This window comes from Excalfactoria chinensis, chromosome 2 (genome assembly GCF_039878825.1).
Source record: "Excalfactoria chinensis isolate bCotChi1 chromosome 2, bCotChi1.hap2, whole genome shotgun sequence".
In the NCBI taxonomy this organism is placed as follows: Eukaryota; Metazoa; Chordata; class Aves; order Galliformes; family Phasianidae; genus Excalfactoria; species Excalfactoria chinensis.
In genome coordinates, this window is record NC_092826.1 from 112,331,579 (window position 1) to 112,343,584 (window position 12,006).

Genomic DNA, 12,006 nt, shown 5'->3' on the forward strand with positions numbered 1-12,006 from the left:
AAATACACAAGGTCAAGGTGAAGTTTACAATAACCAGGTAAGTTTTCCAAAAATGTTTAGATCTAGGAATAAATCTACCAGCAGCTGAAACTGCTGTATGGAATGCAGTGGTCACAATTCTTAACTAACAATAAATTTGTATAAATATAGTAAAATTAACTTAAAGCAACAAAAGAAGGTTAGGATGTCTGTTTCATTTTTGCTCAAGATTGTTATTTCATGCAGAGGAAAGGACACTTGGCAAACTTATTTCCTTCAAAACTCAATAAAATGGTATATAATGTTCCTGGCAACTGCCAGCCCCCTTGGATGACAAAACTGGATACCATGTGCATTGTAAGCAATAGGAGTGTTTGATCCAGAATTATAATTCAGTTAACTTTGTAGTACTTTATGTGTATAATAATGGTAGGCCATCACACTGGTTATCGGAATGAGTTAACCTGTCTTTATGTCTGTACATGAGATATATGCAGAAACAGAAAAGACTGCTTTCAGAAACATGTAAGTTTTGAAGATAAAAGTTGAGGAAGATCCTATCTTCTTTATTTGCTAATGTATTTTGCCAAGATATATATTTGAACTTTTGAAGTATTTTTAAATATCCACATGTACATTTGCTGGAAATTTTTATAGAAATGTAGATACAGATTCTTTCCTGGTGCTCCTTGCTTATATATATTTTGTATTACTAAAGGAGGTGAATTACTCAAGGTCAGCAGCAGAATTGAAAAGGCAGCTGATGACATAAAGCCTTGCAGGCTTGACTTTGGCACTCGAGGCTCCTCTTAGAAGTCCATACCCAAGTATTGAATGAAAACATAATGTTCATAAGCTTAACCTTACATGTTAGATGACTAATTAACAGTGTAAAAAAAATTAGTCATTGCCTGTATTTTTGTAATCAGAACATGACCTTTGGCCTTAGTCCTGTAGACTCAAACCCATTGTGTTTCAGGTGGAAAGTGAAATGTTCATCTGAAGAGTAACAAACACACTTTTGCTTTGTACCAGAGATTTATGTGGTACCACTGGTTGCCCAAATTGTCTTGAATTTATAAATTTGAGTGAAATGGAATAACATCTGGGTGTAAAGACACAGGTATGGAAAGTATGCTTTTCCTCCAGAACAGTCCCATGGTCGCAAGGACTGTGGTCCAGGTGATGATACCTTTAGGCCTAAATGAAAATGACAATTTTTTGAACCGATGTTTATCCTGAGGATAAACTTATCTACTGTTGTGTGAGTCTTCTATGAGAGTGTTACTATGTCAAATTTCAAGTGAAATTATTTTAATCTCCACTGTGTTTGTTGTTTCACTGATTCTTTTCTGTGTTTCAAGAGAAAGGGTGAAAAGAAAATACGAAAATCCTCATATGTACAGGGAAGGAAAATGTTTGCAGTTAATCTCTAGCTCTATTCATCCACATTCATGTGAAATGACGACTGAGAGTAGCTGATGAGGTTGGAAATATAGTTTCCGACAGGCAATATTTTGGGCTGATGGAAGCAGTTCTGCAACTTGGTGTTCTGGGAACTAATGAGGTTTTAGAAGTTTTGAGTGAGAGGAAGACTGATTTGCATCCATCTTTCCCGACCAGCAGCACATATTACAATACATACTACCTTTATTTTTCACTTATTTAGCTTAGGTAAACGAAATGATTTTTTCCTTCTTTCTTTCTTTCTTTCTTTTTTTTTTTTTTTTTTTTTTTTTTTTTTTTTTTTTTTTTTTTCCCCCCACAAACTCCTGGAAACTTGTACCACCTGGTGGGGGTGCTGTTCCTAGGAAAGGTCGCTCCTTTTTAGTAATGCCTTTTCTTTTTCACTTGAGTATTAAGTTCATAAAATCTCAGAGGTGCTCATTCCAAGCTCCATTTGCCTTAGAAATTTAATTTCATAAGATAACTCTATTGTAGAGCTAATGGAAGTGTAAGTCAGTAATGCATCTCTGTCATCTATAGAGATGTTTGGGTCACTCAGGTACATCTCAGTTAACTGATAAGGTCTAATTAAAGGATCTCTAGTGGTAGAGGCTGTGCTTATGAAAGAGAATGTCTTGTGGAAGATAAGTTAGATTAACCAGGAATAAAGAATAAATTAAAGGAAAGTGACTAAATGGGCAATGTCAAATGTTGTACTAATATAATAATCTTTTAAGAAATGTTTGTATGATTTTTCAGGAAACTCTACCAAGAAAAAATATAGATAGTAAAAAAAAGTAGAAACAAAGGAGCTTAGTACTCCAGTAACTCAGAAGATGTGATGGGGCTGTCCAGACAGTGAGCCCATGATAAGAATCAGAAAAACTCCCCAGCTGACAGTACAGCAAAGTGAAAACTTCATTACAGGAGACTCCAGAGACACCGACTCTCTGAAATAGTTGGAGTACAAATCTGTAGGATGATTCTACACTTTTTCTTTTTTGGGTTTTTTGTTTGTTTGTTTTGTTTTGTTTTTGTTTTTGTTTTTGTTTTTTTTGTTTGTTTTGTTTGTTTGTTTGTTGTTTTTTTAAATATAGAAAGCACAGATCAATCCCTAAGCACTGCAGTTGCACCATAAGTTTGAGGAAGGTCTGTCATTAGCTCCCATTTTTCCTGTCACCTCATGTTCTTCTCGTCCAAGATACTCATGGGGAAAATGCTGCTTCCTGCATGACTAGTCTTGCTAATTGATATTAAAAAAGTTGCTATATTATTTTCTTGTGCTTGTGTGTGTTATGTGACCAATCTCCTATCTTGCTGTTAAGATAAAAGTACTTGCCATCCTGCCAAGCTAAAGGCTTCTATCAGGACTGTGATGAAGTGCTGCTCTACTCTGAGACATTCCTGCATCATGTACATTTCCCTGCTATTCCACAAGTGAAACCAAATCACATTAGCCTCTCCAGTCAACACTGTCACCCTTATCACCTGTATCTCCAAAGCCCCTGCATGCAGCAAAGTGTTTAATAAGTGATGCACTTCTTCGAGAATATTCCTGTTTTCTCCTTTGTGACTCCTTACATGCTGAAAACCAAGCATGGGTTTTAGCATGTTACTCAGCCCCCAGGCAGAAATCAAGAACAAGAAGTAAATACTTCTGCCTCATCTGGGAAGTAGCTCTCCTAGTTCATTCTCTCAGTTTTGTAGTGAACTGAAGCCCATTGCCCTAAACCAAGAGGGAGACACCTACTGAATTTATTGTGCTATTGAGCACACTTCTACAACAGTTTTCATATTAAGTTTGTCCCATTGTGACCTCCTTGAAAGAATGATTGCGACTTAGAACAAGTAAGGGTTGCAAAATGGTCCTTGAAGACCCTTTCATGTTATATTTTTATTTTCATCCTGATAATGTCTAGTCATCTTTATAAAGTTGTGATTTCTGTCTTTGATAAACAAAGTTCCTTAAAAGTCTTTAAACACTTTAATAACTTCTCTGACAGAAACTCCTATTTATGGTGCTAATCAAAACCCATCAGGATCCCTGCAGACCAAATACCTAGGATACTATCTCTATGGCCTTCCTAGCAAGTCTGTTTATTCACAGCCAGGGTCTCCAAGGCATCTTATAAACATATTCTTTATGAAGTACTTTTCACTTTGTTGTATTTTGTTAAAGCTTATAAAAGACCTACCAATAAAGAAGTTGTTCCAGCTTACCTCTCGCATAAGCATACTGATGCTTTACCCTGCCAGATTTTGAACATTCCATTATTTATTTACTTCTGATTAGATGACAGATTTTATTTTATTTTTTAATTAAATGGTCTCTCCTTACATTCCATTGTACCAATTTTCCCATTGATGATGGCAGTAGAAATTTGCATGACAGGAGGGTAGAATAATGAGTCTACTGAAGACTGTGTAACAATAAGGTCAGATTTTTCCTACAAAAGAATATAACCACATATTAAATAATATTGGATATCTTTAGCTGCTATTTAAAATTAAAGCACCTCACCCGGGGGGATGCTGGAGTTTTGAAGATAGACTTTTTTTTTTTTTTTTTTCTTTTTTTTTTTTTCACTTTAAATGTACCTTTCCATTGGAAACAACAAAATATAACTAATATATAACTAATGTCAACAGAGTCCAAAAATCCAGATTGTTCAATCCGGTGACACTTTCACAGCATGTTGATTGTTGAATTGTCTCCTTAAGATGTGGCTAATAAATTACTTTCTTTTCTCTGTATAGTCAGGTGGTATAATCAGAACTTGCATACATATTTTTCTTTCTCTTGGTGTTTTATCATATTGCTCTGTTCTTTCATCTAGAAACAAGTACTTGCCCTTCTTTGTAAATGTACCTATCTATTCATTAGCCTGTCAGAATGTCTAGAAATATTAGATTGTTTTGAGGAGGCAGTGCCTAATTTGTCAAATTTAAACATTTTTTTTCTTGCTTTCTAGCACATGAACTGTGATGAGTGCAATTGTGTTTTGAGACACATTATAACCAGAAGTTACAGCCATTTAGCTGGTGGGTGCTTTGAAAGAGTGTTATACAAATTACCCAGCTGAAGAGAATTGAAGCCACAGTGAAAATCCTGTTGCTATCTTTGGAAATGTATAAAAAAAGACTTTATGAAGCAGTTCAAGCCCATCTCTTTATGGATTTTTTTCAGTGACCGGTACATATGAGGTCAGTCAATGCACAAAAGTACCCTGAATGGTATTTCAGTCCTTACATTTCATTGAAAATCTATTTCCTTTTTTTTTCCTTTCATTGAAACCCCTCAGACTACCCAGTTACAAAATGTCTCAAAATATCCTCTGGCAGCCAAAAGAAAGGTAGTAAAATGATTTTGTTTCTTTTACCTCTTTTCCAAAGCACAAGTACTCTGAAATGCATCAGGCAGTGTAATAGTAACATGTTGTACATACCCTGAAATAGAAAAGGTGTAAAATGATGTTGGCAATGAGAGTTATTATTAAGAGTGCCTGTCCTTTGTCAGATAGTTTTGGAAGAGGAGAGAGGCACTGCAGGGAATGATATTCACACCCACAACCACATGTCCATTTGTGCTCACACATGCGTTTTTCAAAACACGGCAGTATGTGCTGACAGCTTGAGAAGGATCAGCATCAAAAATTTCCTTTGAGTCATTTCTTAGCCTCCAGCAGAGGCTGGAAAAAGTGTTTGTGATCAAACTGAAATGTAAACCTGAGGTACTATAAATAGTAGCAAGTTCTTCTTGTTGGAAGAAGGACAATATCCTTCCCCAATAGCACACGGAATTTCTCCTGAAAAGAATGAAATTATGTTAATGAAAGCATTCCTTCTGTGTATTTTTTGTATTAAAAATGTAGGTGTTTGATTAATGCAACAATTTTTGCTTGAGCTTAAGTACTGGTGATGCCACTGAAAGAAAAGTTTATTTTCATTATTACACTAGAGCATGAATCAATGCGTAATTGATTGATTTTAATTCTGCTCTAGTCTGTAGTGAGTCACACTGGGCTGCAGACTTTGTTGACTTTAGTGGAAATACCATCTTGAGTCACAGGTATCAACATTTTGCTGTCTTCCACTTGATTTCTTCCATATTTTAGAAGCAAAATTTCCAACCTTCCTTGCCTCATTACCTTTCTCATTTGCAGATTTCTGGTTCCATGCCTCAATCTTAGTATCAGTTTTTCCTGCTTATCCTTGTCCCAGTTCCTTCAAACTCAACTCTTGCGATATGAAATAGAAATGAAGACCTGCTGATGATATCTGTGTGCAGTGCCTGAAAGGTTGCTTGAAGGGGTTTCGTGTGGTACTAGAGGTCCTGGGAGTGCCTTTTCTAAGTCATATGTCCTCTAGCAACTACTGTCTTTTCCTCTTTTGAAGAAGAGTTTAAAATCAATCAGATCGCACTGTATCCTGCTGATATTTGAAACTTCCATTCCTAATTGGGGAATTCAGCTCTCTGATCACAGGTATCTGGCACTAGATACTTTTGGGCAACTGCACTGTACTGTAGAGGCAGCTGGATGGCTGGTGGCATTCCTACATGTGTCTATGATGGTATGAGGCACCTGAGTCCTACCGATAATATCCAGAGCTTTTTCTAGATATGATATTTTACTCCTAAGATTTTCAGGGTCTAAAGGAGAAATATGAATATTGTTTTTTTAACCCACAGTTCACTTTTTCTTTAAAAAGTTTGGACAGTGAATTATTTTCTAGAGTATGAAGTTTTGCACTAACTTTTTTCTTATTATTCCACACTGCTTTCTTACTGTAAGTACCCAAAATGGGAGAATTAAGAGTTCTGAAATTCACTGTATTCAATTCTTATAAGAGAACCTCATGCATTGTGATGGCTTTATTATTGAAGAATTAGGGTTTTATAAAGCTCTTTTATGGTAAAAAACTGGCTTACTCACTAAGAGGGTTACCAAGTGCCTGCATAGGTCTACTGTGAAAATTGGCCTTGAGAAGATGGAGACGTGTTTTCTTCCCTGACAGAGTCTCTGCCAATGATTTGAGGCAATGTGAGACTGTGTCTCTGGAAGAAACAGTCTGAATTGCTAGCTACCGTTCTTCAAAGTAATTTCTAATTTTTTATCATCAGAATTAATCTTGCCCCTATTTACAAGTGCAATGCCAGATGTTCACAGGAAACAAAGAGATAGATAGTTCTGCATATGACCAGCAGATAAATTGTCATTTTCAGATGCAGATGTGTGCATTAATTGACTGGGTAGTTGGTGACTTGTTTTTTGGCCTCTAAGATACAGCTTGTGTCAAGCAATTAACAAAGGAGAATAACACTTTTTTTGTTGGGGCAATCGGCTAGGCTGTTTTTCTCTTGCCTTGTTTATCAGAAGAGGAATGACTGATATCAGGTGCCAAAAATATCTTATTTTGAGTTTTATTTGCATTCATTTTCTCTTTAAGTGAAAGAAAACAAAATCATGGCTGTAGTAACAGTTCCAAAAAGAAAAATACTGGGGACAGAAAAGGGAGCTGTGTGTTACTCCTATCACACTCTTCTTGTTGCAGTGCTTTCCAAATATGTGATTTCAATTACATTTTTGAAGATAATAAGCAGTCAATCTGATTGTTTTCACAGACTAGAAGGAAACAGGCCTTTGAATCAGAAGAGAGCAGTAAAATTTGCAAGTAGGAGTTAAATCATCTAGTTGAGTCAATGATGGAGAATACTTAGCAGACCCAGGACATAAGCCTTTTTTCTATTATTTTTATTATTATTTTTCTTTTGGTCTTGTAAAGATAAATTTTGGGGTTATTAAGAGACTGGGTTACTAAATAGTATTGGGGGAGTCTAAATGGTGAGATGTGGCTGTAGCTTCTATAGACATATTCAGGCCAGCTTTCCTCTTGTGCATGATCAGGGCTGCTGTTAGATTGGCAATAAGGTATTCCAGCTAAAACCACGTATTTAACATGCACCTGAAAAGGATACCACAGACGTTTTATTCAAGATTTGCAGCTTTGAAGAGATGCACATTAGTGATGTCCTTGCAGTGGGTGTGTTCACTTTGATACTGTTTGCAGCTGATAGTGATAAAATACAGTCTGATTTCCTGAGGTGGTGTAACACCCTTAGAATATGATCAGACCAGGCTGCTCCTTGTTTTCCAGCTAGAGCTCAGGGCCTTGGTTTTAATACATAACATTTCAAATAATCTACTTGGGAGACTCTGTCCCATACATCTGATCTGTTTTATGTGATTTCTGTTTTTTCTGTTTTAACTGATTTTTCCCTACAAGCTCTTCTTTCGGGGGGTGAGGGGGGGCTGGGAGTGGGGGTGATTGAATAATTGTTATTTCTGGGTTGGGAGTTGTACAGTGTTGTATGTTCATTTTTTTCTCAATGATAAATACATTTAAGGAAAATATGTTGACTTTTCAATAATTTTTCTTGTCCCTACTTTAAAAGTACGGATACTTTAAAAGATCCTAAAATATATATGGTACAAACCTAAACTAATGGAGATGCATGACTTATGTGCATATGTTTTAGTAAGAACTCAAGAGGCAGGTTGTTCATAAAGGAATCAGAATGCTGTTATCTTTCATAAGTGTCCTGCTGGGAATTCATACAAAACATGTGCATATGCAACAGCAAAGTGTCAGTGCATGTAGTGTTGTGATTTTAGGATCTAGGTGAGGAGGAATGCTTGATTGCAGACATGTGATGAGAAGGCCCTACTCCAAAACCCTGCAATGCCTCAGACTTAAGCCAGTAAACAAGGAAAACAAGGCCTCCTGATCTTGAACACATAAGAAAGCCTGCTGTGCTAGTTAACCATGCTCTATTGTATGAAGTATACACATTAGGCATTGATAGCAGTGGGTGAAAAACTGAGGTATGGTTTAATTTTTTCATTCCTGCTGCCATGTTACTTTTGTATCTTTTCATTGATAGCATTTCGGCCTTTTTAAAATCTCCCTGTGTTTCTATACAGTTTCAATAGCATGAAGCAATGTTTCTTTTTGGCAAAATATATGTTTAGGCTGTTGGTATGCACTCTGTAGTCCTAGAGTGTTCGTGTTAGTCCTACAGTCCTAGTGTTCTGGTGTTTCTGGAAGTGTCTTTCTAAATATCTGCTTTAAATATCATTCTCTGACTTTCTCATCTGAGGAAGTAAATACTGGCTGGGACTGGCTAGACAAGCCCACTGTGCAGAATTGATTTTCTTGTTTCATAGAGTACTGATGACATCCATGCTTTTGCTGTGAGATTTTTTGCCTTTTGATGCGCTTTCAGACCAGCAGTAAGCTGGTCTACATGACAGCATCACCTCTGTTCTTCTCCATACATTAACTTTGAGACTGGAATAATTGTATGATTTCCTGAGAATATTAGATTGTGATTCAACTGTTTTTTAAAGTGGGAAGGAACAACAAAAACAAACGAAAACCAAACCATCACCACCACCAACAACAACAAAGCCAGCAACAAAACCCACCCTGCAAATAAAGGGTACAGAGACAGTTGATTAAGAATTTCACAGAAATTATTTGTTCAGATTCCCCATTACATATTACTAAACTGAAATTACTGAGAGGTAAATGTTCTCAGGGAAATGGAGGACAAAAGCATGTCAAGAATAGTGACAAAAAGGTAAAATTACCTCAGAGTCCTGTGGAGTGATGTCACCAGTATTTTCCTTAACATGTGGTGAAAGTGAATGTTTACATTCTCTTCAAGCATTTATTATAAGACTTTGCTTTTTATAGCTCCCTACTTGTCAAGGCTTAGTGAGTAAAAGTCTGAGGCTTTAAAATCTTATCTCAGCACGTGTCTGTGCATCCATCCTTATTTAAGATCTCTGCTGCTTGTAATCTTTTCTCTCATTTTTTACACTTTTTTTTTTTTCTTCAGGTACATTTCTGTTTGTACTCTTTCATGTGTTACTTACCTGTGAAGGTTATGTTTTTAGACTTCTTTAATGTAAGCATTTTTTCTTCCCACATATTAAAAAAACAAAAAACAAAACCACAAAACCAACAAAAACATTAAATGCAAGGTAATGCTATTTTCAAAACAACGTTTTTAATGAGGAAAAATCACAGCCTGTCATTTTGTGGTTAAAGACTATGTTTAGTTACTCTAACTTCTCAGGGGTCTGAGTGTTCCTCTGTAGTACTGAAAAAATATCTAAAATATGTGACATTAAGAAACCAAGTACCTAACCATAATATCCAATACCAAACCCATTGGTAGGAGTAAATGAGATTGCATACATCCTTTGGCTCATCTCCTCTCTTGAAAACTTTCCAGACCTTGAATAGCAGCTGTTTGTCATCCCTGCTAGAAACAAATTGATCCACGATCAGTGAAGAATGGGCTTGGAAATAATGTTTTAAATTTCCTGAGATAAATCTTTGCTCCTGAGCATTGCACTGAGCATGAGAAATACTGAGACTTTAACTCATTTTTAGAACTTTTTTTTTTGCTCTTTTCTTTGTTTATATGGATTAGAATGAATTTACATGACTTTATTGAGCTCATCCCCTTAGATGTTTTTTTATTCAGAAAAAGAATCTGGTGCTGAGTTTTTCTTCCTGTTCATGGAAACAGTGTGCAAAAGTATGGCAGAGAAAATATCTGGTGAGTCTGGTCTGGAGCTGGGTACCTGACCAAAAAAGGTCGCTCCTCGAGAAGGAAGTGTTAAAGGCACAGGAATAGGTAGAAGGCTTCATTGACAGTTCCCATTAATTAGGTAGGAGAATGGTGGATTGAATGAGGGGTTGGGTCGACAAGACTGATGATATGGAAAATGTAAGGATGCTGTGAAGAGTATTTTTTCAGACTGAGTAGTGATAGATGACCAATATCTATCATATGTTACAACTTAACACCTGAGCAGAAACGTGATGACCAGAAGCTCATCTTCATAGCAGACATACAGGTCCTCAGAATCGTGTTGATCATTGCCACACTGTGTTTACCTTTAACTTAGTAAAGAGAAAAGGTTACATCTTGCAGGGTTGGAATAGATACAGAATTCCCAGTGGAGTCTCAAGAAAGGCACAGATGTAGCTGTAAAAATGCTTTCACTGTGTTGATGTCTTCCCATCTAAACCCATGCCCTCAGATTATTCTTTACACCCGATTAGGAGCTTGTTAGTGCTCGGCATGAGACATGCTAAAACTTTTCCTGTTATTCCTTGTTAAATATGAATTTTCAGACTGACTGTGAGAGGGACATTTCAAGACATGTGTAGAGCTTCAGGGAAAAAAAATAATAGATTTCCAAAGCGGGAAAGATCAGAGAAAAGAAACACAAGTAAAATAAAATAAAATAAAATAAAAAATAGATCTTAAGGGAACTTGAAGAGTAGGGGGAAAGAACACTGTAAAATAGAAGCTACCTCTTCTTCCAGTCAGAATTTCACCATACTTCAAAACATACTTGAAGCACTCCATGATCAAATCTTAAGTCAGAGTCTGTCAAACTTATGACACACTGGAGAGTCAAAGTTCCATTCTACACTGTCTGTTAAGTGCAGTCTTGCAGCTTCACTGCAGTCATGCGCTGAAGGGACAAAAGAGAAAAAGAAAATTCTATCTGCTTTCTCTCATTCACTTCCTCTGATACCTTTTGATCGACAGTGACACAGTCTCATGCTTTGGACATTTTAGCATCATCTTCTTTACTTTGAAAATCCAGATGTTTGCCACTGGGATAGCCTAAGGACCCTCTTTAATATCAAATCTTGCCAAACAAGAGGTGAGTGTCTGAGTGGATAAGGAAAGTGAATCAGTCCGTGTATTAGTCATAGAGGACTAGCTCAGCACTGAAAACCCTTGAAGTGTAGATAAGAAGGAAGTGTAGGAAGATTTGAGCTTTAAGACAAACAGAGCCAGGCCCAGCAACCACAGTCCTATCAGCAGATGCATGAGAAGATGGTAACGTTTTTAAAAGCTTGGATACCCAGCAGATATTGACCAAGTCACTGTAAATAAAAAGAGATCATCCCCAGGAAAAATAAATGTTTGTATCCCTAGATATGCTTCCAGGAAATATTTAGCTCCTTCCATTTAAAACACTGAAGGCTGAACAGGTGTCATATTTTTCCATAAGTATTCCATGTAATACAATCACAGAATCTTCAGAATGGGAAGCGACGCTTAAAGGTCATCTAGTCCAACTCCCCTGCAATGAACAGGATTATCTACAGCTACATCAGATTGCTCAGAGCACCATTCAGCCAGACTTTGAATGTCTCCAGGGATGGGGCTTTGACTACCCGTTTGGACAATGTGTTCCAGTGCCTCACCACTAGTACTGTAAAAGGTTTTCCTTATATCCAACCTAAATTTATACTTTTTAGGTCTGAAACCATTTCCCTTCGTCCTATCACATCTTTTTTCTTGTAGCTCCCCTTTAGATACTGAAAAGTCACTCTCAGGTCTCTCTGGATCCTTCTTTTCTCCACACTGAACATCCCCAGCTCTCTCAGCCTGTCCTTGTAGGCAGGGTGCTCCATACCTGGGATAATTTCTGTGGCTCTCCTCTGGATGTGCTCCAACAGGTTTATGTCTGTCCTGTACTG